The following is a 21315-nucleotide window of genomic DNA, read 5'->3' as shown; positions in this document are numbered from 1 at the left end:
TTGGATTCAGATCAACAGAGCTCCGGCCATTGTGACCATTTGGGGAGTAAACCAGTGGATGGAAGACCTCTCTCTCTCTCTGCCTCTACCTCTCTGTAACTCTGCCTTTCAAATAAATATACTGCAAAAAAAAAAAAAAAAAGAAGAAGTGTTAGCACTGATATAATAACAGACACATAGTTCAATGGAAAAGACTTGGTAGCATAGAAATAAACCCAAATTTCTACCAGCAACTCATATTTAACAAAGGAACTAAAATGAACTGGAGAAAGAAGAATCTCTTTCACAAGTGGTGCAGAGGAACTTGATTATCCATATGTAGAAGCCTGAAAAGAGACTCCAACATCTCTTACACTATGTGAAAGTGAACTCACAGTGAATTAAAATGTAATCATAAGACCCAAACCCAAGTAAACATAGGGAAACTCTAAATATTGTCAACACACAATAGCTTTTGGGTAAGATTCCAATAGCAATAGTCACAAAAATAAAAACAGAGACATTTGAGTATATCCAACTAAGATACTTCTTCACAACAAAGTAAACATCAGAGTGTAGATACAATGAACAGATGGCAGGAAAAATTAAAACTCTGAATGTTTACAGATTTCCAGAACATTTACATGAATTGGAAAAACTCCAAAAAATACAGTGAAGAAACAGGCAAGGATCTGAATAGACATTTCTCAGAAGAAATGTACATGGTCAAAACATGTGAATATGCCCGATGTCACTAGCCATTATGTAAATATAAATCAGAACACCATATCAGTCTCCAACACCTGTGGGAGAATACAACACTCAGGTGTTTGTGTGTGCAGCAAGTGGGTTTAGAGGACCCTGTTCACCTCTGGAGAGCAGAGCCTACAGGGAGGTAAAGAAACCTTACTGCGCAGGGGCATGCTAATCTTCTCTGTATCATTCCAATTTTAGTATATGTGCTGCCGAAGCGAGCACATGTGCTGCCGAAGCGAGAAAGACATGAAAAGAATTTATCTCAGCTAGCCACTAATATTCAAGAAACAAGGTCTTCAGGAAAGCCAACTCAACTGACATTTTCATGTCATTGTTAAATAAAGGAAAAATTATCTAGGTTCAGCAATACGTAGTTTATAAGAGAAAGACTACAGAGTAATTTCCTTGGCATAGAAATAACTTTGTTTTTTTTTTTTTTTTTTTTTTTTTTTTTTTTTATCCATGAGGGCTTGCTATCACCACCACACACCCACATCCCATATACAAATGCCTGGCTTGAGTGGTAGCTTCTCTGCTTTGAGGCAAGTTTCTGCTAGTGTGCACCCTGGGAGGAGACGGAGGATGGCAGAAGTGCTTGGGTCCCTGCACCCAAATGGGACATCCAGAATGAATTCCCAGTTCCTGGTTTTGGCTTGGTCAAGCTTTGGCTATTGCAAGTGTCTGGGGAGTGAAGCAGTGGTTCCCTCTTCCTGTCACTCTGCCTTTCAAATCAATAACTGTTGTTGGTAATGACTAATAATGATATTCACTGATTGTCAAATTTTGAATCTATTAATTATAGACAATTTCTCTTTGTATTTTTAAACTTTCATAATGTTCTGTAGCCAATTTCATCACTAGAAATAAAAACTTTTCCTCAAAAAAAAAAAAAAGAAACCTTACTGCTTTCCTAATGTGCTTATTAAGTTCTTGACCAGCGCCTGTTAGTCTTGCCACAAACTTTCTAGTCTTACTACTTTCCTTCTTCTTCTTCTTCTTCTCTGTGACTTGTAAAATAGTATACATTCTATATACTGTGGATACTTTTGATTTATTTTATTCCTTCGGTCTCCTATGAAGTTCCTCCACAAAAGCACAGCCCTCAAAATATTCATTCATTTATGCAGTCTGCAGATTTCATGAGCTACTAAATTCCAAGTAGTATGTTAAAGGCAAGATCTGGGCCTAAGAGAAAAGTGGTCTAAATTCTGTGCCTAGAAGAGGATTTGGGACATAGTAGAACTTCAGTGAAGTGCTATGTGAATGACATGCACTCATTAAATGAGTAATCTAAAGCATACACTTCATTTAAGCAACACAGCAGCCCTACTCACCTCAGGTAGAGCAATTGAGAGGAATAATGTGAACAAAAATAAGACATCAATAAGTTGAATAATAACAGAGAAAAAACAAAATGAGATAGATGCCAACATTACTGAGCTATTTTTGAGGAATTAAATTGATAGAGGGGCTGGCATTGTGGCCAAGTGGGGAAAGCTGCAATCTGTGAGGCCAGCATAACATCTGAGTTCCACTTTGAGTTTAGGAATCTCCACTTCCAATTTAGCTCACTGCTAAACACCTGGGAAACCAGCAGAAGATGGACGAAGGACTCAGGTCCTTGCCACTCATGTGGGAGACTTGGATGAAGCTCCTGACTCCAGCATGCCCCAGGCTCAACTGTTGAAACTCTCTGGGGTGTGAGCCAGCAGATGAAAGCTATCTATGTCTTTCCCTCTCTCTCTAAATCCACCTTTCAAATAATAAAGATTCAATAAACAAATTAACTGATTTCAAAATACACAAAAACATGAACAATACTATATCATTTTTATGCCAAACTGATAAAAAATAACAAATGCTAGAGAGCACATGGGAAAAGAAAACCACCATATATGGTAGGTGAAAACACAAGTTAGTACAGATGTTATGCAGAACAGTATGGTCATTCCTTAAAAAGGATAAAAATTGGGGCTGGCGCTGTTGTGCAGTGAGTTAAAGCCCTGGCCTGAAGGGCCAGCATCCCATTTGGGTGCCAGTTCTAGTTCCAGCTGCTCTTCTTCCAATACAGCTCTCTGCTATCTCCTGGGATAGCAGTAGAAGATGGCCCAAGTCCTTGGGCCCATGCACCCATGAGGGAGACCCAGAGGAAGCTCCTGTCTCCAGGTTTCAGAATGGCATAACTCTGGCCTTTGTAGTCATCTGTAGAGCGAACCAGCTAATGGAGGACCTCTCTGTGTCTCTACCTCTATTGTAACTCTTTCAAATAAATAACAAAAATTAAACTAAGATAAAAATTGACCTACCATGTGAGAGTTATCTTGCTCTTGGCTATATAGAATAAGGAAATTTTATTAGAAGGAAAGGAGGAGAGCATATCAAAGATACAGCAATTTTCCCATAACACAGCCACTATAACACAGTTCACTGCAGCCAGGATGTGAAACCAATCTAGCTGTCCATCAATGAAAAACAATGGACAGGGCAACCTCTTTTAGATACAAAAAAAGAACAAAATATTATTAAATTAATTGAAATAAGCCAGAAGCAGGAACACAAATGTCACCTGGTCCTTGTCGCATGTGGAAGTGAAAGAAAATAATGGATCTGAACACAGAACTGTGATTACTAGAGGCTGAGAAGGGAAGCAGCTAGGGATAGAGGGGGATTGGATAATAGGTATCAAAAATCAAAGAGGCAGAAAGAACTTCTGGTGTTCCATAATATAATGAGATGACTACATTCAACCATATTAGGTTCTGTGTAAAGAACTGAAGGAGAGGAGCTGGTAGTCTCAAATCATGGAGAAGAATTAGAAACTGTAGTTGCTTGGGGGCCAGCATTGTGGCACAGTGGGCTAACACCCTGGCCTGAAGCACCAGCATCCCATGTGGGTACCAGTTCTAGTCCTGGCTGCTCCTCTTCTGATCCAACTCTCTGCTATGGCCTGGGAAAGCAGTAGAAGATGGCCCAAGTCCTTGGGTCCCTGCACCCAAGTGGGAGATCTGGAAGAAGCTCCTGGTTCCTGGAATCAGATTGGCAGAGCTCCGGCCATTGTGGCCATCTGGGGAGTGAACCGGCAGAGGAAGACCTCTCTCTCTCTCTGCTGCTACTTCTCTCTGTAACTCTGTCTTTCAAATAAATAACTCTTTAAAAACTTAATAAAACTGTAGTTGCTTAGCTTGATCACTTTTTACTGCATAAATGTGTGCAAATATTGCACTACACCCTGTAATAATGCATGACTAGGACACATTAATCACAAATTATTTCAATGAAATTTTAAAAATTAGAAGCATTTCTTTATATTAACAATGAACTATTTGAAAATGAAATTAGAGAAACATTTCCATGCATAGCAGCATAAGAACCAGGAACCAATGTCTTCAATGTTATCAGTGATGAATCAGATTCACAGCCCCCAGCACTCAGTTTTTGCCATATACTTTACCATGGCAATTGTGGGCATATAGTAGTAAATCAATGGACAGGAATCCTTTGTCTCTAAATCTGCTAAATAAATAAACAAGGAATTCATCAAAGAAAAAGAGATATCAATTTGGATGCCAGGCACAAAAACACATGCACTTGAGCTATCCTCCAGTTTGTGATGCCAACAAATCTTTCAGACATGTTACATTTTCAGAGACTTTTCTGTAATCTTGCTAAGCTTTCTGGAAATCGGCCTTATAGCAAAGGGTTTCCCAATTCCATTACACTCATGATATTTCTTTTGTGTGATATATTAGTTTACCATCTAGAGATAATTTATGGTACAAAACTTTTCTATGCATGCATGTTTTCTCATTTGTGAGTCTATTCATGGGAATTGAAGACTGATTTATAACAGAAATACATTTTCCAAATTCATTGCATAGACTTTTGTTCCTTATGAATTCTCTGAAGTCTGTTGATGTCTAATTTCTGGCTAAAGGTTTTATTGTATTTACAGCATGCAAAGACTATCACCTTTTGTGAATTCTGTGTCTATACAAGCCTGAAATAAAGAAAATGTTTTTGCACAATCAGTATACGCCTAAGAAACCACCTGTGTCAATTCTCTGATGTACCATTGACTTCTGACTCTAATAATATTTATAAGCTTTCTCCTTTACATGAGTCTCTGTTGGATAGGATGTGATTTCCAGCAAAAGGTTTTGTCACAATACTTACATGAATTTTGGAGAAAAGCTCTTCCACATTCATTATATTGTTAAGGTCTCTCCCTTGTTCAAATTCCATGATGGATTATGAGGCATTACCTATGTGAAATGACTTTCTCACATTTATTTCATTCATTAGATATATATGTTGTGCATTCTGATATAAGGAGAGATTTGGGCAGAGCTTTCCAACACTCATTACACCCATAAGGTTTCTCTCCCACGTGAATTCCCTGTTGTCTTATGAGGTATGGCTTCTAATTAAAGGGATTTTACTTTCAAAGGAGTTTTTCCCTATATGAATTTGATGATGTACAATGAGGGCTGAATTATGGTAAAAGGCTCTGAGTCATTACATTCATAAAATTGCTCCCCATGAGAATTCTTTTATGTTTGATGAGGTCTGATTTGCACCACAAAGGCTATTCACATGTATTATATTCATGCATTTCTCCCCTTGGTGAATTCTCTAATATTTCATGAGATATAACTTGCACAAAAAGGTCAAGTAGAAAATTCCCTGTGTGGATACTCTGATATCTTATGAGTTATGAAGTACAGCAAAGAGGCTTTCCACCATCCTTCCATCCATAAAACCTACCTAAATTGAGCAACAAAGATATAGAAAACCTAAACACACACATAACCAGATGGAAATGATACCAGTAATAAAGACCATCACTACCAAGAAAACCCCAAAACTGGAAGGCTTCACTGCTGAATTCTAACAGACATTTAAAGCACTAACTGCAATTCTTCTCAAGTTATTCAAAACAATTGAGAGAGAGGCGATTCTCCCAAATTCTTTCTATGAAGCCAACATCACCTTCATTCCTAAACTTGAAAAAAGTGCAACAAAGAAAGTAATTATAGACCAATTTCCCTAATGAACATACATGCAAAGATCTGCAACAGAATTCTGGCCAATTGAATCCAACAATGCATCAGAAAGATCATCCACCCAGACCAAGTGGGATTTATCCTTGGTATGCAAGGATGGGACCAAAGGCTTTTCCACAGTCATTTCATTTATAAGCTTTCTCCATGGTGTGAAGGCTCTGATACTTTCTGAGGTTTGACTTCTCAGCAAAGGTTTTTCCACAGTCATTGCAATCATAAGGTTTCCCCCAGTACAAATTGTCTGATGCTTTGTGAGCTTTGATTTCTCAGCAAAGGCTTTTCCACAATGATTGCATTCATAAGGTTTCTCCCCTCTGTGAATTCTCTGATGATTTATGAGGTTTGCCTTCTGGCCAAAGGATTTTCCATAGTAATTGCATTCATAAGGTTTCTCACCTGTGTGAATTCTCTGATGATTTATGAGGTTTGCCTTCTGGCCAAAGGATTTTCCACAGTCATTACATTCAAAAGGTTTCTCACCTGTGTGAATTCTCTGATGATTTATGAGGTGTTTCTTCTGGCCAAAGAACTTCCCACAGTCATTAGATTTGTAAGATTTCAACCCTGTGTGAATTCTCTGATGTCTAATGAGATCTGACTTCTGGTGAGTGGTTTCCACACAATCATTACACACATGAGGGTTTTCCACAATATGAGTGCTGTGATGGAGGGTATTTAATACTGAATGAATTCCCACAAGGTTTACATGCATAGGATTTCTTCCCTATATTTGGTCTATGATTCAGTCTAACATGTGATTGGTAAATGACAGGTTCCACAGTCCCAATATACTTATAAATGTTCTCTCTTTTCAGGTGAATACAATCAGAATTCCACAGTCAGTCAGCTGGGAGGGGTGGATGAATCCGGAAACAGCTGGTTTCCTTGTACTAAAACAAGCGCCATATCACGAAGGACTCTTGCATTTCTTTTTCTTTTTTGCATTTTTCACATTTTCTTATTTATCATGGTTTGTAATAAATTTTCTGATGTGGATTGTGGTTTTGAGGCTGGCTTAAGGAGTTCAGGGAACCAGAGGAATGGTCTTTTTCAATTAGGGCACAGCTGTTGTTTCTCTCCAATTCTGGCTTTCTGTAATTGCTTTGGGTGCCTCAGGAAATTTTTCATTTTGAGCGACTTTTTCCTAAATGCTTTGTTGGTCTGAGTTGGTTTTGCCTTTTTCCTTTTCAAATTGTGTATTCTGATGCAATACAAACAAGGGTTTAGAATGAGGATCCATCAGGAAATTGAAAAACAGAACATATTGGGTTTTCATGATTAGAAATCATAGGCAACATGACCAAGATGAGTTTTTGGGTTTTGGAAAATGACATAGAACCCTTCCACTGAGGGGCAGATATTAATTTCCTCCAAATCGAGAGTAAGTGCGATTTTCAGGTGAATTCAATCAGAATTCCACAGCCAGTCAGCTAGGAGGGGTGGATGAATCCGGGAACAGCTGGTTTCCTTGCAACTAAATCAAGCCCAATATCACAAAGGACTCTTGCATTTCTTTGGCTTCTTTCTCTTTTTTCTTTTTATCATGGTTTGTAATGAATTTTCTGATGTGAGCTTTGGTTTTGAGGCTGCAATATAGAGTTCAGTGCACAGGAGGAATGGTCTTTTTCAAACAGGGCATAGCTGTTGGCCTGCTTCAATTCTGGCTTGCTGTCATTGTTTTGGGTGCCTCAGCCGATTTGTGGTTTCTTGTGTGGCAATTTCCTAAATGTTTTCTGGGTCTGAGTTGGCTTTGCCTTCTTCATTCCCAAATTATGTATTCTGACGCAACACAAACAAGAGTTTGGACAGAGTAGCCATTATGAAATAAAAAACATTACAAATGGGCATTTGAAGAATATAAATCTACAGGTAACACGACCAAGGTGAGTTTTTGTGTTTTGGAAAATCAAATGGAACACTTTGGCTGAGGTGACAGATATTAATTGCCTCCAAACTGAGTTTCACTGTGATTTTCAGGTTAATTCAGTCAGAATTCCACAGGCATCAGCTGGAGGTGTGGATGAATCCGGGAACATTCGGTTTTCTTGAGACTAAATCAAGTCCAATATCATCATGGATTCTTGCATTTTTTTGGCTTTTTTCTCATTTTTCTTATTTATCATGGTTTGTAATGAATTTTCTGATGTGAGCTTTGGTTTTGAGGCTGGCATATTGAGTTCAGGGCACAAGAGGAAGGTTCTTTTTCAATGAGGGCACAGCTGTTGGCTTGCTCCAATTCTGGCTTGCTGTCATTGTTTTGGGTGCCTCAGCCGATTTGTGGTTTCTTGAGTGCCAATTTCCTAAATGTTTTCGGGGTCTGAGTCGGTTTTGCCTTCCTATTCCCAAATTTTGTATTCTGATGCAATACAAGCATGTTTTGGAGAGTAGCCATTATGAAAGAAAAAAAAAAAAAAAAACACAGCGCATTGCCATTTCAGGATTAGAAATCTACAGGCAACACAACCAAGATGAGTTTCTGTGTTTTGGAAAATGACATAGAACGCTTCTGCTGAGGGGACCGATTCTAATTCCCTCCCAAATGAGTGTGAGTGCGATATTGAGGTGAATTCAATCAGAATTCCAGAGTCAGTCTGTGGAAGGGGGGGATGAATCTGGAAACAGCCAGTTTCTTTGTGTCTAAATCCAGCCAAATATCACAAAGGACTCTTGCATTTCTTTGGCTTTTTCACATTTCCCTTATTTATCATGGTTTGTAATGAATTTTCTGATGTGACCTTTGGTTTTGAGGCTGCAATATAGAGTTCAGGGCACCAGAGGAATGGTCTTTTTCAAACAGGGCACAGCTCTTGGTTTGCTCCAATTCTGGCTATTGTCTTTGTTTTGGGTGCCTCAGCTGAAATTTGGTTTCTTGAGTTTCACTGCGATTGTCAGGTTAATTCAGTCAGAATTCCACAGGCAGTCAGCTTTAGTGGTGGATGAATCTGGGAACAGCCGGTTTCCTTGCAACTAAATCAAACCCAATATCATTATGGATTCTTGCATTTCTTTGGCTTTTTTCTCTTTTTTCTTATTTATCATGGTTTGTAATGAATTTTCTGATGTGAGCTTTGGTTTTGAGGCTGCAATATGGAGTTCAGGGCACAAGAGGATGGTTCTTTTTCAATCAGGGCACAGCTGTTGGCTTGCTCCACTTCTGGCTTGCTGTCATTGTTTTGAGTGCCTCAGCCGATTTGTGGTTTCTAGTGTGGCAATTTCCCAAATGTTTTCAGGTCTGTGTTGGCTTTGCCTTCTTCCTTCCCAAATTTTGTATTCTGATGCAATGTAAAGAAGAGTTTGTACAGAATATCCATTATGAAATAAAAAAAACCCAACAAATAGGCATTTGAAACTTAGAAATCTACAGGTAACATGACCAAGGTGAGTTTTTGTGTTTATGAAAATAAAATGGAACACTTTGGCTGAGGTGACAGATATTAATGGCCTCCAAACTGAGTTTCACAGTGATTTTAAGGTTAATTCAGTCAGAATTCCACAGGCTGTCAGCTGGAGGGGTGGATGTATCCGGGAACAGCCGGTTTCCTAGAGACTAAATCAAGCCCTATATCATTATGGATTCTTGCATTTTTTTGGCTTTTTTCTCTTTTTTCTTATTTATCATGGTTTGTAATGAATTTTCTGATGTGAGCTTTGGTTTTGAGGCTGGCATATTGAGTTCAGGGCACAAGAGGAAGGTTCTTTTTCAATCACGGCACAGCTGTTGGCTTGCTCCACTTCTGGCTTGCTGTCATTGTTTTGGGTGCCTCAGTGACTTTTGGCTTCTTGAGCGGCAATTTCCTAAATGTTTTCTGGGTCTGATTTGGTGTTGCCTTCTTCCTTCCCAAATTTTGTATTCTGATGCAATACAAACAAGAGTTTGGACAGAGTAGCCATTATGAAATAAAACACACAAGAAACAGGATGTTGAAATTTAGACATCTACAGGTAAAACAACCAAGGTGAGTTTTTCTGTTTTGGAAAATCAAATGGAACACTTTGGCTGAGGTGACAGATAGTAATTGCCTCCAAACTGAGTTTCACTGCGATTTTCAGGTTAATTCAGTCAGAATTCCACAGGCCGTCAGCTTGAGGGGCGAATGAATCCGAGAACAGCCGGTTTCCTTGCGACTAAATCAAGCCCAATATAATTAGGGATTCTTGCATTTCTTTGGCTTTTTTCTCATTTTTCTTATGTATCATGGTTTGTAATGAATTTTCTGATGTGAGCTTTGGTTTTGAGGCTGGCATATTGAGTTCAGGGCACAAGAGGAAGGTTCTTTTTCAATCAGGGCACAGCTGTTGGCATGCTCCACTTCTGGCTTGCTGTCATTGTTTTGGGTGCCTCAGCTGACTTTTGGTTTCTTGAGTGAAAATTTCCTAAATGTTTTCTGGGTCAGAGTTGCTTTTGCCTTCTCCCTTTTGAAATTTTGCATTCTGACACAATACAAACAAAGTTTGGGCACAGTAGCCATTATGAAATAAACAACACAACAAATTGCGTTTGAAGCTTAGAAATCTGCAGGTAGCATGACCAAGGTGAGTTTTTGTGTATTGGAAAGTAAAGTGGAACACTTTGGCTGAGGTGACAGATATTAATTGCCTCCAAACCGAGTTTCACTGTGATTTTCAGGTGAATTCAGTCAGAAACCACAGACACTCAGCTGGGAGTTGTTGATGAATCTGCAACCAGCCAGCAATAAGAGAATAAATCAAGCCCAATATCACTAAGAACTCCTGCATTTCTTTGGCTTTTTTCTGATTTTTCTTATTTATCATGGTTTGTAATGAATTTTCTGATGTGAGCTTTGGTTTTGAGGCTGGCATATTGAGTTCAGGGCACAAGAGGAAGGTTCTTTTTCAATCAGGGCACAGCTGTTGGTGTGTTCTAATTCTGGCATCCTGACATTTTTTTGGGTGCCTCAGCTGATTTGTGATTTCTTGAGCGGCAATTTCCTAAATGTTTTCTGGGTCTGAGTTGGTTTTGCCTTCTTCCTTCCCAAATTTTGTATTCTGACACAATACAAACAAGAGTTTGGCCAGTGCAGCCATTATGAAATAAAAAACACTACACATAGGTGTTTGAAGCTTAGAAATCTACAGATAACACGACCAAGGTGAGTTTTTGTGTTATGGAAAATAAAATGGAACACTTTGGCTGAGGTGACAGATATTAATTGCCTCCAAACTGAGTTTCACTGCGATTTTCAGGTGAATTCAGTCAGAATTCCACAGGCAGTCAGCTGGAGGGGTGGATGAATCCGGGCACAGCCCGTTTCCTTGCGACTAAATCCAGCTCAATATCATTATGGATTCTTGCATTTCTTGGCTTTTTTCTCATTTTTCTTATGTATCGTGGTTTGTAATGAATTTCCTGATGTCAGCTTTGGTTTTGAGGCTGGAATATGGAGTTCAGGGTCCCGGAAGAATGGCCTTTTTCAATCAGGTCTCAGCTGATTGCCTCCTCCAATTCTGGCTTGCTGTCATGGTTTTGGGTGCCTCAGCTGACTTTTGGTTTCTTGAGTGGCAATTTCCTAAATGTTTTCTGTGTCTGAGTTGGCTTTGCCTTCTTCCTTCCCAAATTTTGTATGTGATGCAATACAAGGAAGATTTTGGACAGAGTAGCCATTATGAAATAAAAAACACAACAAATAGGCGTTTGAAGCTTGGAAATCTATAGGTAACATGACCAAAGTGAGTTTTTTTGTTTTGGAAAATAAAATGGAACACTTTGGCTGAGGTGACAGATATTAATTGTCTCCAAACCGAATTTCACTGCCATTTTGAGGTGAATTCAGTCAGAATCCCTATTCACTCAGCTGGGAGTTGTGGATGAATCTGGAAACAGCTGTTTACTTAGGAATAAATCAAGCCCAATATCACTAAGAAAACTTGCATTTCTTTGGCTTTTTTCTGATTTTTCCTATTTATCATGGTTTGAAAAGAATTTTTTGATGTGAGCTTTGGTTTTGTGGCTGGCATATTGAGTTTAGGGCACAAGAGGAAGGTTCTTTTTCAATCAGGGCACAGCTGTTGGCGTGCTCCAATTCTGCTTGCTGTCATTGTTTTGGGTGCCTCAGCTGATATGTGGATTCTTTTTCTGCAGTTTCCTAAATGTTTTCTGGTTCTGATCGGATTTGCCTTCTTATTCCCAAATTTTGTATTCTGACGCAATACAAGCAAGATTTTGGACAGAGTAGCCATTATGAAAGAAAAAAAAAAACACAGTAAATTGCCCTTTCAGGATTAGAAATCTACAGGCAACACGACCAAGATGAGTTTCTGTGTCTTGGAAATTCACATGGAACACTTCTGCTGAGGGGACAGATACTAATTCCCTCCAAATTGAGTGTGAGTGCGATTTTGAGGTGAATTGAGTCAGAATTCCAAAGTCAGTCTGTGGAAGGGGGGGATGAATCCAGAAACAGCCTGTTTCCTTCTGTCTAAATCCAGCCAAATACCACAAAGGACTCTTGAATTACTTTGGCTTTCTCAGATTTCCTTTATTTATCATTGTTTGTAATGATTATTTTTTGTGAGCTTTGGTTTTGAGGCTGGAAGATGGAGTTCAGGGCACTGGATTAATGGTTTTGTTCAATCAGGGCACAGCTGTTGGCTTGCTCCAATTCTGGCTTGCTGTCATTGTTTTGGGTGCCTCAGCCGATTTGTGGTTTCTTGAGCGGTAATTTGCTAAATATTTTCTGGGTCTGAGTCGGTTTTAACTTCTTCCTTCCCAAATTTTGTATTCTGATGCAATACAAGCAAGATTTTGACAGAGTAGCCATTATGAAAGAAAAAATAACACAGCAAATTGCCCTTTCAGGATTAGAAATCTACAGGCAACTCGACCAAGATGAGTTTCTGTGTTTTGGAAAATGACATACAACGCTTCTGCTGAGGGGACAGATCCTAATTCCCTCCAAATTGAGTGTGAGAGCGATTTTGAGGTGAATTCAATCAGAATTCCAAAGTCAGTCTGTGGAAGGGGGTATGAATCTGGGAACAGCCAGTTTCCTTGTGTCTGAATCCAGCCAAATATCACAAAGGACTCCTGCATTTCTTTGGCTTTTTCACATTTCCCTTATTTATCATGGTTTGTAATGAATTTTCTGCTGTGAGCTTTGGTTTTGAGGCTGGAATATGGAGTTCAGGCACTGGATTAATGGTCTTTTTCAATCAGGGCACAGCTGTTGGCTTGCTCAAGTTCTGGATTGCTGTCATTTTTTTGGTGCCTCAGCTGACTTTAGGTTTCTTGAGCGGCAATTTCCTAAATGTTTTCTGAGTCTCAGTTGGATTTGCCTTCTTCCTTCCCAAATTTTGTATTCTGACGCAATATAAACAAGAGTTTGGACAGAGTAGCCATTATGAAATAAACAACACAACAAATATGCATTTGAAGCTTAGAAATCTACAGGTAACACGACCAAGGTGAGTTTTTGTGTTTTGGAAAATCAAATGGAACACTTTGGCTGAGGTGACAGATAGTAATTGCCTCCAAACCGAGTTTCACTGCGATTTTCATGTTAATTCAGTCAGAAACCACAGACACTCAGCTGGGAGGTATGGATGAATCTGGAAACAGCCATTAACAAGGGAATGATTCAAGCCCAATATCACTAAGAACTCCTGAATTTCTTTGGATTTTTTAGGATTTTTCTTATTTTTCATGGTTTGTAATGAATTTTCTGATGTGAGCTTTGGTTTTGAACCTGCAAGATGGAGTTCAGGGCACCGGAGGAATGGTCTTTTTCAATCAGGTAACAGCTGTTGGCTTACTCCAATTCTGTCTTCCATTCAAGGTTTTGGGTGCCTCAGTGTCCTTCAGTTTCTTGAGCGGCAATTTCCTAAATGTTTTCTGAATCTCAGTTGGTTTTGCCTTCTTCCTTCCCAAATTTTGTATTCTGACGCCATACAAACAAGATTTTGGGGAGAGCAGCCATTATGAAATAAAAAACACAACAAATAGGCTTGTGAAGCTTAGAAATCTACAGGTAACATGACCAAGGTGAGGTTTTGTGTTTTGCAAAATACAATGGAACACTTTGGCTGAGGTGACAAATATTAATTGCCTCCAAACTGAGTTTCACTGCGATTTTCAGGATAATACAGTCAGAATTCCACAGGCAGTCAGCTGGAGGGGTGGATGAATCCGGGAACAGCCGGTTTCCTTGCGACTCAATGAAGCCAAATATCATTATGGATTCTTGCATTTCTTTGGCTTTTTTCTCATTTTCCTTATTTTTCATGGTTTGTAATGAATTTTCTGATGTGAGCTTTGGTTTTGAGGCTGCAATATGGAGTTCAGGGCACAAGAAGAAGGTTCTTTTTCAATCAGGGCACAGCTGTTGGCTTGCTCCAATTCTGGCTTGCTGTCATTGTTTTGGATGCCTCAGCTGACTTTTGCTTTTTGAGCCTCAATTTCCTAAAAGTTTTCTGGGTCTGAGTTGGTTTTGCCTTCTTCCTTCCCAAATTTTGTATTCTGACGCAATACAAACAAGATTTTGGGGAGAGCAGCCATTATGAAATAAAAAACACAACAAATAGGCTTGTGAAGCTTAGAAATCTACAGGTAACAAGAGCAAGGTGAGGTTTTGTGTTTTGGAAAATCAAATGGAACACTTTGGCTGAGGTGACAGATATTAATTGCCTCCAAACTGAGTTTCACTGCAATTTTCAGGTTAGTTAGGTCAGAATTCCACAGGCCATCACCTGGAGGGGTGGATGAATCTGGGAACAGCCGGTTTCCTTGCGACTAAATCCAGCCAAATACCACAAAGCTTCTTGTATTTCTTCGGCTTTTTTCTCATTTTTCTTATTTATCAAGGTTTGTAAGATTTTGGATAGAGTAGCCATTATGAAAGAAAAAAAAAAACACAGCAAATTGCCCTTTCAGGATTAGAAATCTACAGGCAACATGAGCAAGATGAGTTTCTGTGTTTTGGAAAATGACATGGAACCCTTCTGCTGAGGCGACAGATTCTAATTCCCTCCAAATTGAGTGTGAGTGCGATTTTGAGGTAAATTCAATCAGAATTCCAAAGTCAGTCTGTGGAAGGGGGGGACAAATCTGGAAACAGTCAGTTTCCTTGTGTCTAATCCAGCCAAATATCACAAAGAACTCTTGCATTTCTTTGGCTTTTTCACATTTCCCTTATTTATCATGGTTTGTAATGAATTTTCTGATGTGAGCTTTAGTTTTGAGGCTGCAATATGGAGTTCAGGGCACAAGAGGAAGGTTCTTTTTCAATCAGGGCACAGCTGTTGGCTTGCTCCACTTCTGGCTTGCTGTCATTGCTTTCGGTGCCTCAGCTGACTTTTGGTTTCTTAAGCGGCAATTTCATAAATGTTTTCTGGGTCTGAGTTGGTTTTGTCTTCTTCCTTTCCACATTTTGTATTCTGACACAATGCAAACAAGAGTTTGGGCACAGTAGCCAGTATGAAATAAAAAACACAACAAAAACAGACGGTTTCCTTGCGACTAAATCAAGCCCAATATCATTATGGATTCTTGCATTTCTTGGCTTTTTTTGCATTTTTCTTATTTATCATGGTTTGTAATGAGTTTTCTGATGTGAGCTTTGGTTTTGAGGCTGGCATGTTGAGTTCAGGGCACTGGATTAATGGTCTTTTTCAAACATGGCACAGCTGTTGGCTAGCTCCAGTTCTATCTTTCTTTCATGGTTTTGGGTGCCTCAGCAGATGTGTGGTTTATTGAGCGGAAATTTCCTAAATGTTTTCTGGGTCTGAGTTGGTTTTGCCTTCTTCCTTCCCAAATTTTGTATTCTGAGGCAATACAAACAAGAGTTTGGACAGAGTAGCAATCATGAAATAAAAAAGAAAACAAATAGGCATTTGAAGCTAAGAAATCTACAGGTAACACGAACAAGGTGAGTTTTTGTGTTTGGGAAAATCAAATGGAACACTTTGGCTGAGGTGACAGATTTCAATAGACTCTAAACTGAGTTTCACTGCGAATATCAGGTTAATTCAGTCAGAATTCCACAGGCAGTCACCTGGAGGGTTCGATGAATCCGGGAACAACCGGTTTCCTTGTAACTAAATCCTACCCAATATCACTAAGAACTGGCGCATTTCTTTGCTCATTTCTCATTTTTCTTATTTATCCTGGTTTGTAATGAATTTTCTGATGTGAGCATCGATTTTGAGGCTGGCATATTGAGTTCAGGACACAAGAGGAAGGTTCTTTTTCAAACAGGGCACAGCTGTTGGCTTGCTCCAATTCTTTCTTGCTATCATTGTTTTGGGTGCCTCAGCCAATTTGTGGTTTCTTGAGTGGCAATTTCCTAAATGTTTTCTGGGTCTGAGTTGCTTTTGCCGTCTTCCTTGCCAAATTTTGTATTCTGACGCAATACAAACAAGAGTTTGGACAGAGTAGCCATTATGAAATAAAAACCACAGCAAATAGGGCTTTGAAGCTTATAAATCTACAGGTAACAAGACCGAGGTGAGTTTTTTTGTTTTGGAAAATCAAATGGAACACTTTGGCTGAGGTGACAAATATTAATTGCCTCCAAACTGAGTTTCACTGCGATTTACAGGTGAATTCAGTCAGAAGTCCACAGGCAGTCAGCTGGAGGGGTGGATGAATCCGGGAACAGCCGGTTTCCTTGCAACTAAATCAAGCCCAATATCATTATGGATTCTTGCATTTCTTTGGCTTTTGTCTCATTTTTCTTATTTATCATGGTTTGTAATGTATTTTCTGATGTGAGCTTTGGTTTTGAGGCTGCAATATGGAGTTGAGGTCACAAAAGGAAGGAACTTTTTCAATCAGGGCACAGCTGTTGGCTAGCTCCAATTGGCTTGCTGTCATTGGTTTGGCTGCCTCAGCTGACTTTTGGTTTCTTCAGCAGCAATTTCCTAAATGTTTTCTGGGTCTGAGTTGGTTTTGCCTTCTACCTTCAATAATTTTGTATTCTGATGCAATACAAGCAGAGTTTGGACAGAGTAGCCATTATGAAAAAAAAAAAAAAAACAGCATATTGTCCTTTCAGGATTAGAATTCTACAGGCAACACGACCAATATGAGTTTCTGTGTTTTGGAAAATGACATGGAACCGTTCTGCTGAGGGGACAGATTCTAATTCCCTCCAAATACAGTGTGAGTGAGATTTTGAGGTGAATTCAATCAGAATTCCAAAGTCAGTCTATGGAAGGGGGGATGAATGTTGAAACAGGCAGTTTCCTTTTCTCTAAATCCAGCCAAATATCACAAAGGACTCTTGCATTTCCTTGGCTCTTTCACATTTCCCTTATTTATCAAGGTTTGAAATGAAATTTCTGATGTGAGCTTTGGTTTTAAGGCTGCAATATGGAGTTCAGGGCACCAGAGGAATGGTCTTTTTCAAACAGTATACAGCTGTTGGCTTGCTCCAATTCTGGCTTGCTGTCATTGTTTTGGGTGCCTCAGCTGACTTCAGGTTTCCTGAGTGGCAATTTCCTAAATGTTTTCTGGGTCTGAATTGGTTTTGCCTTCTTCCTTCCCAAATTTTGCATTCTGACACAATGCAAACAAGAGTTTCGACAGAGTAGCCATTATGAAATAAAAAACACAACAAAAGGTGTTCAAAGCATATAAATCTACAGATAACACGACCAAGGTGAGTTCTTGTGTTTTGGAAAATCAAATGGATCACTTTGGCTGAGGTGACAGATATTAATTGCCTCCAAACGGAGTTTCACTGCGATTTTCGGGTTAATTCACTCAGAATTCCACAGGCAGTCAGCTGGAGGGGTGGATGCATCTGGGAACAGCCGGTTTCCTTGTGACTGAATCAAGCCCAATATCATTATGGATTCTTGCCTTTCTTTGGCTTTTTTCTGATTTTCCTTATTTATCATGGTTTGTAATGAATTTTCTGATGTGAGCTGTGGTTTTGAGGCTGGCATATTGAGTTCAGGGCACAAGAGGATGTTCTTTTTCAATCAGGGCACAGCTGTTGCCTTGCTCCAATTCTGGCTTGCTGTCATTGGTTTTGGTGCCTCAGCCGATTTGTGGTTTCTTGTGTGGCAATTTCCTAAATGTTTTCTGGGTCTGAGTTGGTTTTGCCTTCTTCCTTCCCAAATTTTGTATTCTGCCACAATACAAACAAGAGTTTAGGCACAGTAGCCATTATGAAATAAAAAACACAACAGATAGGTGTTTGTAGCTTAGAAATCTACAGGTAACACGACCAAGGTGAGTTTTTGTGTTTTGGAAAATACAATGGAAACTTTGACTGAGGTGACAGATATTAATTGCCTCCAAACTGAGTTTCACTGCGATTTTCAGGATAATTCAGTCAGAACTCCACAGGCAGTCAGCTGGAGGGGTGGATGAATCCGAGAACAGCCGGTTGCCTTGCGACTAAATCCAGCACAATATCACTAAGAACTCGTGCATTTCTTTGGCTTTTTTTCTCATTTTCCTTATTAATTATGGTTTGTAATGAATTTTCAGATGTGAGCTTTGGTTTTCAGGCTGGCATATTGAGTTCAGGGTGCAAGAGGACAGTTCTTTTTTAATCAGGGAACAGCTGTTGCCTTGCTCCAATTCTGGGTTGCTGTCATTGGTTTGGGTGCCTCAGCCGATTTCTGGTTTCTTCAGTGGCAATTTCCTAAATGTTTACTGGTTCAGAGTTGGTTTTGCCTTCTTATTCCCAAATTTTTTATTCTGACACAATGCAAACAATAGTTTGAAAGAGTAGCCATAATGAAATAAAAAAGAAAACAAATAGGCATTTGAAGCTACATGTAACATGACCAAGTTGAGTTTTAGTGTTTTGGAAAATCAAATGGAACACTTTGGCTGAGGTGATAGATATTAATAGTCTCCAAACTGAGTTTCACTGCGATTTTCTGGATAATTCAGTCAGAAGTCCACAGGCATTCCCATGGAGGGGTGGATGAATCCGGGAACAGCCGGTTTCCTTGTGACTAAATGAAGTCCAATATCATTATGGATTCTTGCATTTCTTTGGCTTTTTTCTGATTTTTCTTATTTATCATAGTTTGTAATGAATTTTCTGATGTGACCTTTGGTTTTGAGGCTGGCATGTTGAGGTCAAGGCACCAGAGGAATGGTATTTTTCAATGAGGGCACAGCTGTTGGTTTACTTCAATTCTGCTTTGCTGTCATTTTTTTGTGTCCCTCAGGCGATTTGTGGATTCTTGGGTGGTAATTTCCTAAATGTTTTCTGGGTCTCAGTTGGTTTTGCCTTCTTATTCCCTAATTTTGTATTCTGATGCAATTCAAGCAGATTTTGGACAGAGTAGCCATTATGAAAGAAAAAAAACACAGCAAATTACCCTTTCAGGATTAGAAATCTACAGGCAACATGAGCAAGATGAGTTTCTGTGTTTTGGAAAATGACATGGAACCCTTCTGCTGAGGGGACAGATTCTAATTCCCTGCAAATTGAGTGTGAGTGCGATTTTGAGGTGAATTCAATCAGAATTCCAAAGTCAGTCTGTGGATGGGGGGGATGAATCTGGAAATAGCTAGTTTTCTATTGTGTAATTCCAGATAATTATCACAAAGGACTCTTGCATTTCTTTGGCTTTTTCACATTTCCCTGATTTATCATGGTTTGTAATGAATTTTCTGGTTTGAGCTTTGGTTTTGAGGCTGGCATATTGAGTTCAGGGCACAAGAGGAAGGTTCTTTTTCAATCAGGGCACAGCTGTTGGCTTGCTCCACTTCTGGCTTGCTGTCATTGTTTTGGGTGCCTCAGCCGATTTGTCGTTTCTTGTGTAGCAATTTCCTAAATGTTTTCTGATTCTCAGTTGGTTTTGCCTTCTTCCTTCCCAAATTTTGTATTCTTACGCAATAGAAACAAGAGTTTGGGCACAGTAGCCATTATGAAGTAAAAAACACAACAAATATGTGTTTGAAGCTTAGAAATCTACAGGTAACACGACCAAGGTTAGTTTTTGTGTTTTGGAAAATCAAATGAAACACTTTGGCTGAGGTGACAGATATTAATTGCCTCCAAACTGAGTTTCACTGCGATTTTCAGGTTAATTCAGTCAGAATTCCACAGGCTGTCAGCTGGAGGGGTGGATGAATCCAGGAACAGCCGGTTTCCTAGCGACTAAATCAAGCCCTATATCATTATGGATTCTTGCATTTCTTTGGCTTTTTCACATTTCCCTTATTTATCATGGTTTGTAATGAATTTTCTGATGTGAGCTTTGGTTTTGAGGCTGGCGTATTGAGTTCAGGGCACAAGAGGAAGGTTCTTTTTCAATCAGGGCACAGCTGTTGGCTTGCTCCACTTCTGGCTTGCTGTCATTGTTTTGGGTGCCTCAGCTGATTTGTGGTTTCTTGTGTGGCAATTTCCTAAATGTTTTCTGTGTCTGAGTTGGTTTTGTCTTCTTCCTTCCCAAATTTTGTATTCTGATGCAATACAAGCAAGATTTTGGACAGAGTAGCCATTATGAAAGAAAAAAAAAAAACACAGCAAATTGACCTTTCAGGATTAGAAATCCATAGGCAACACAACCAAGATGAGATTCTGTGTTTTGGAAAATGACATGGAACGCTTCTGCTGAGGTGACAGATTCTAATGCCCTCCAAATGGAGTGTCAGAGCGATTTTGAGGTGAATTCAATCAGAATTCCAAAGTCGGTCTGTGGAAGGGGGGGATGAATCTGGAAACAGCCAGTTTCTTTGTGTCTAAATCCTGCCAAATATCACAAAGGACTCTTGCATTTCTTTGGCTTTTTCACATTTCCCTTATTTATCATGGTTTGTAATGAATTTTCTGATGTGAGCTTTGGTTTTGAGGCTGGCATATTGAGTTCAGGGCACAAGAGGAAGGTTCTTTTTCAATCAGGGCACAGCTGTTGGCTTGCTCCACTTCTGGCTTGCTGTCATTGTTTTGGGTGCCTCAGCCGATTTGTGGTTTCTTGAGTGCCAATTTCCTAAATGTTTTCTGGGTCTGAGTCGGTTTTGCCTTCTTATTCCCAAATTTTGTATTCTGATGCAATACAAGCAAGATTTTGGAGAGTAGCCATTATGAAAGAAAGAAAAAAAAAAAAAAACACAGCGCATTGCACTTTCAGGATTAGAAATCTACAGGAAACACGACCAAGATGAGTTTCTGTGTTTTGGAAAATGACATAGAACGCTTCTGCTGAGGGGACAGATTCTAATTCCCTCCCAAATGAGTGTGAGTGCGATTTTGAGGTGAATTCAATCAGAATTCCAAAGTCAGTCTGTGGAAGGGGGGGATGAATCTGGAAACAGCCAGTTTCCTTGTGTCTAAATCCAGCCAAATATCACAAAGTGCTCTTGCATTTCTTTGGCTTTTTTCTCTTTTTTCTTATTTATCATGGTTTGTAATTAATTTTCTCATGTGAGCTTTGGTTTTGAGGCTGGCATATTGAGTTCAGGGCAGAAGAGGATGGTTCTTTTTCAATCAGGGCACAGCTGTTGGCTGGCTGCAGTTCTGGCTTGCTGTCCTTATTTTGAGTACTTCAGCAGATTTGTGGTTTCTTGTGTGGCAATTTCCCAAATGTT

The 21315-nt window shown here is 39.4% G+C and overlaps 1 pseudogene; it reads right to left on the bottom strand.

The window, feature by feature from the left end:
- Positions 1-889: 889 nt before the first annotated feature.
- On the bottom strand, positions 890-957 carry LOC138848018 (U6 spliceosomal RNA; annotated as a pseudogene).
- Positions 958-21315: the final 20358 nt, after the last annotated feature.

The sequence above is a fragment of the Oryctolagus cuniculus genome, unplaced genomic scaffold (assembly GCF_964237555.1).
Source record: "Oryctolagus cuniculus unplaced genomic scaffold, mOryCun1.1 SCAFFOLD_113, whole genome shotgun sequence".
In the NCBI taxonomy this organism is placed as follows: Eukaryota; Metazoa; Chordata; class Mammalia; order Lagomorpha; family Leporidae; genus Oryctolagus; species Oryctolagus cuniculus.
This window is presented reverse-complemented; position numbering and strand designations above follow the sequence as displayed.